The sequence below is a fragment of the Chelonoidis abingdonii genome, chromosome 9 (assembly GCF_003597395.2).
Source record: "Chelonoidis abingdonii isolate Lonesome George chromosome 9, CheloAbing_2.0, whole genome shotgun sequence".
Lineage (NCBI taxonomy): Eukaryota > Metazoa > Chordata > Testudines > Testudinidae > Chelonoidis > Chelonoidis abingdonii.
The window spans coordinates 82,784,568-82,790,018 of record NC_133777.1 but is presented as its reverse complement, the minus strand read 5'-3'; positions in this window follow the sequence as shown (position 1 = coordinate 82,790,018).

Sequence of the window (5,451 nt, the reverse complement as noted above, 5' to 3'; positions counted from 1 at the left end):
TTTTTTTTTTTTTTGTGGCTTATTTGAGTAAAATGGGCCACTGGGAATGAACTGCATACCTTTAATGATAACATTCTGTTGAATTCCCTGGTATTTTTAGTAGTTGCTTCATACATGTTCTTCTATAAAATTGCTCTAAGCCATGGTTGGGTGAAAGCAAGGGGATATTTTCGCTTTAATGCAAATGATGGTATGCTAGCTTTATTTCAGAATGTTTGTTTATTTTTAAGTTGCCAATAAGGTGACTCTTACATTTTTAGCATGTTAATTCTTCCTATCAGTGTTCTGTCCTAGCCATATTAATCCAAGTCCAACAGAGAGAGCCTTTGGCTTTCTTCTGATTGTTTGAGTTACCAGGACGCTACATGTCAGTTGCTAGGCCAATCTATTCAGCAACGTTGGTGTGGTTTTTGCTTGCTAATGAATGAGGTGACGGTTCCTAGAGGTCATCTTTTTGTTTTTCATTGAAGATCCAAAATAAAATCTCCTGGTTTTCCTCTGTTGGGAAGGGGTTCTGTACCATAGATGCATGGCATACAATGTTCATAAAAGGGATACACGCAGAATGATGCAAGCTGCAGAAGAGCACACGCACCTTAGTCACCTTTTAAGAATGTGCCAGTTGCTTTACATAAACTGCATATTTGCAGGTAGGCAACTGCACTATTTGCAGCACTTGTTTTAAGATGTTTCTTAAAGATTCCTCCAACCAGAGCAGTTGTTAGGTCTAATTAACAAAACACCAGATGCCTCCGGAGCCTTATCTCCACTACAGCTGCTGTCTCTAAAACCAGATCAAGACAGACAGTCGGTGGGGATACTTGTGTCAAGTTCCCTAGTGTAGATATGGCCTTACACCAGTAAAACAGAATTTGGTCTGTTAACTTTACATCATTCTTCTAAAGCTAATTGTCTTCCTCTCGGCTGTTTCATGATGGAGCAGACTTGTGGGAGTTAAGCAGAAGCAGAGTTTATAAAGGGCGATAGGATGTAAGTCACAGTTTTATTTGTTCCACTAGTAGTCTGTGTGCACCTACCAAACTTCTTTCTCTTGGAAAGTAAATTAATTTTTAAGAAATCATTGCAGAGGTAAGAAATTCCCATGATTCCTGATGCCAGAGGATGTGCATTGCATATATACACCCATAAAGTAAACGTACTGAGGTTATTACTTGGCACATGAAGTAATGTTCCTGTGCACCAAATGTTGCATTTCCAGTTACTTTTTGAGGTGTGTTTTTAAAAAAAAACAAAAACTTTCCACAGCAGTGGGGGAGAGAAGGGGGACCCAACTGCTTCCTTAGTCTGGGCCTAAGTTGAAGGGTAGAAGATCTATCTGAAAAAGTATTGGGACATGTCTTGGAGTTCGCTGTATTGTATCTTGCAGTGTCCTTATCTTATAAAGAGACAGTAGTTTGGCCAGTGAGTGGAGCATTTGGTAGCCAGATCCTAGTGTATGATCTTCGCAAACTTAGTAAAATGTTTGTGGTGGTTTGTTTTCTGAATATTGTATATATGATTGCAGTAAATAGATTTTTACCAGACTTTGCTAGCAGGATCGTTCTCACCCTCTCATCCCCAATCTCCTCCCCCTTGTTTACTATAACCGATTTCAACAGGGAAATACCATGTGTACCTGAAGTTCTACTGCTGGAAATAAGACCTGCAGTTTCATGTCACTCAGATTTTAAGTTTTTCAATTGTTGAATCTTCCTGCTAAACACTTATCTTTAATGGGGCTCAATCTTGCAGTTCCTGTGAAGAAGACAGAGTTCCTATTGCTTTCAGTGACTTTTGCCTAGATAGGGACTGCTGGGTCAGCTCAGTAGTTGGAACATCATTATCTTTTAACTCACCAACACTAACACTTTCCAGATCATCAAATGAGTGTCACACATGCATCTTCTGTCTTCAAAGAGTTTACATGGACTTGCTTTTCTTTATGTACCTCAAACATGCACACCATATGGAGAATACTTCGCACTTAGGGTATGTCTACACCACCCACCGGATCGGCAGGCAGCGATCGAGCCAGGGGGTCAATTTGTGTCTAGTTTAGACACGATAAATCGATCCCTGAGTGCTCTTCTGTCAGCTCCTGAACTCCAGCGCCATGAGAGGCGGAGGTGGAGTCGACAGGGGAGCAGCCACAGTCGACTCACCTACGTTATTCACATAGCTGAAGTTGCATAACTTAGATCAATATCTCCCGACCACCACCGACCAGGCGTAAGAGTAAAACTTAGGCCTGCTTTTGAGACACACCTAACTAGCCAAATTCTGCCTTCACTTTGTTCCCAGTTAGTTCTTCCAGGAAACAGTTTAGTCCACTAGCCCATATTCATCCCTACCCTAACTCCACAGAAGACTCTGGGCCTGGTTCCCTGCATACTGGTGTAAATCCACTGAAGTCACTCCCAATAGAGCTAGCTGATGATGAATGTGGCCCAATATCTTCAGTGCTTGTAAACAGGCAGTCTGCTTCAGATATTTAGGAAGTAAAGGGTGACTGACCATTGCATGTGCTGTAATTGTGTGAATTTAGCAACAGAAGCTGTGCTAATATCTAATGAGGCTCCATTCCAGTTTCTCACCCTTCTTGCAAGTAGTTATTTTCTCTCATCCATATTTTGCAGAAGCAGACTTGTTTGGAACATAGAACAGACTTCAGTCTCTGTGAATTGTGCATGACCATTTTTCTGCACCTCTGGGCTTTATGCACAGCTGAGGGCTGGGTTACTTATGTAACATTGGTCTGGAGCCAGTTCTTAAGCACAGATTTTCAAATATGGGTGCCCAAAGTTAGGTTTCTAAATTCTTATTTAGGCACCCTAAGTGGCCTGATTTTTCAAGTGCTGATCACCCAGCAGCGCCTGTCTGTGCCAATGGGAGGCAATGCGTGCTCAGGATTTTTGAAGTCAAGTCACTTGTTTGGGGGCCTAATTTTTTACACTCATTGAGCAGGTTAATAAATGGCAAGTGATTTAAGAACTTCCTGTTCTGTTAACCACTTCACTTGAGCAATCTGGAATTTGGCCAGTAAGTGCTAATATAAGGCCTGGTTCTGCAGTCATGACTCACACAACTCCCATTGAAATCAACATCAGCGGTAGTTATGTTCCAGTAAGCCTGCATACAGAAGTACACCCTTCCACTTTGCTTAACACGTGGATCTCTCAATTCCAGGTGCCAAAGGATTTAATCACTCCAGAATTCACTGTTTTACAGGCCTCTTGGACTCTAAAATGTCAATGCTCTCTACAGGTCTTACCATTGTCTGATATGTGCTTTCCCTTATTGCATTGCTAGATCATATTGCTGTAAATTATGACAGTAGAGAGAAGTTGGATGTATTGCTCTGTCCTTACACCTTGTGCACTAGGAGTAGATACGAGCTTGTCTAATACAAAGGATCTTGCATAAAAAGTTGGGGATTGACTCCATCCCACTGGTTTGAACAGTCATGAGTGACTCCTAGCACAAGTACTTATTTTGCTATGTGGGATAACTACTTGATAGTTCTTATTCCTGAATGAATTTTGTCAAGGGTGTTCTGTTTGGCTTAAACTTCATGGCCAAAAGTAAACCTGGAAACTCTCCATATCCAGGAGTTCCTTCAGTGTTTTGCAATACAATATTGTCTCTTACATATTCAGCTAGGTTCTCAAAAAGCCCAGCCATCCTTTTCGTGGGTACAATTTCCATCCACAGTGCATTGCATCCTTCTTTTGAAGAATTCCTCTGCCTAACTGTGGTTGCACTTGAGGTGCTTAGAAGTGCAAGTACTCTATTTCATGCCCAGAATCATTTCTGCAACAGAAAATTCTGTCTGCAATCGCCTTCTGAAAATGTTGTCCTAACTATTGCACTAGGCGTTTGAGATTGCATCATAGCCTCCGCGTTGAATTTCTTTGTTTTTGGCAGTCAAGTCTAGTCCTTGTTTATGTAAGTTATTTTGTTAATGTTACGTAAAATGAAAATCTTAACTGACTTCAATGGGTCAGTCCAATGGCTATGGAGTACAATAGAACCTCAAAGCTAGGAACACCAGAGTTACACACTCACCAGTCAGCCACATAATTCATTTGGAACTGGAAGTACACAATCAGGCAGCAGCAGAGAGAGTTGTTTTTGTTTTTTTTTAAAAAAAGCAAATACAGTATTGTTAAATGTAAACTTAAAATAAAGGGAAAGCAGCATTTTTCATTTGCATAGTAAAGTTTCAAAGCTGTATTAAGTCCAATGTTCAGTTGTAAACTTTTTTGAAAGAACCACCATAATATTTTGTTCAGAGTTACAAACAACCCCCATTCCTGACGTGTCTGTAACTGAGGTTCTGTTGTAGATGGTAGCAGAATAGATTTTATCATCGTTTCTTCTAATTTGACCCAATGTCAGTAAAAAAACTATGGTCCATATCTTGCGTCAGATAAGGATCTCTTTCATTGACTGCTTCTCTGCAATTGCATGTGGCCATGCTATTGAATTATTTAGTTTTCTATCTCTGTCATGTGCAGTATAGCGGGGACTTTAAGAGAGTCATCCTTTCAGAATTGTCTTTTCTAAATGGATAAATGCAAACTGTATCTGCGTCCAGCCAGAGTATGGCACGATCAAAATTTGAGTTAAAAATACCCTGGTTTTCCCATCGGCAGGAAAACAAAATAGCCATGAAAATAACTTATCTACTCTATATCAACACCTTTACTAATCTAATTCTTTAAAAAAAAAATGGTTTAGAGTTTATTACTTATCCCAAGATTCACTGTGCTTATTAAACTGACAATTCGTAAGCCTCTGCATTAGGGTCTTCTGGTGGAATATTTTCTTGTCGGACTCGGCCATCCAGCAGTACTGCTGATTAACTTTGTTATGAAATCCTACACTACCCAGCATTACTAGTATCTAGTTTAAGTTATGTTGTGTATGGAAAGAAGAAGTCTGCAAGTCTTGACCAAGGTGATGTTGCCCAAACTATGGCATGCACCAATTAAAACACAGCAACCACTACATTTTGTGTGGTGTCTTAATAATATAATGACTTAGTCATTCATATCTCTGGTACCCTCCAAGGGACATTCCCTTGGTTTTTGATAACGCTTTCTTGTACCTGAACTACTAGTGCCAGAGGGAACCATTCCATCTAGTCTGACTTGCATGTCACAGGCCATTAAACTTCAGAGTTACCCCTGTATTGAGCCCAATAACTTGTTTTGGCTGAAGCCTATCTTCTATAAAGGCATCCAGTCTTGATTTGAAGACATCAACAGATGGAGAATCTACCACTTTCCCTTTCAACCATTAATCACCCTTAGCGTTAACATCTTCTCTGTTTAGTGATGTCCCAGGCCCTGAACCTGCATACTCTGACAGCATAGCGTTTTGGCCAAAAAGTAGGAAATCTCTCTCTTAGTTTGGATTGTATGCAGGACAATTGTATAACCTCACATA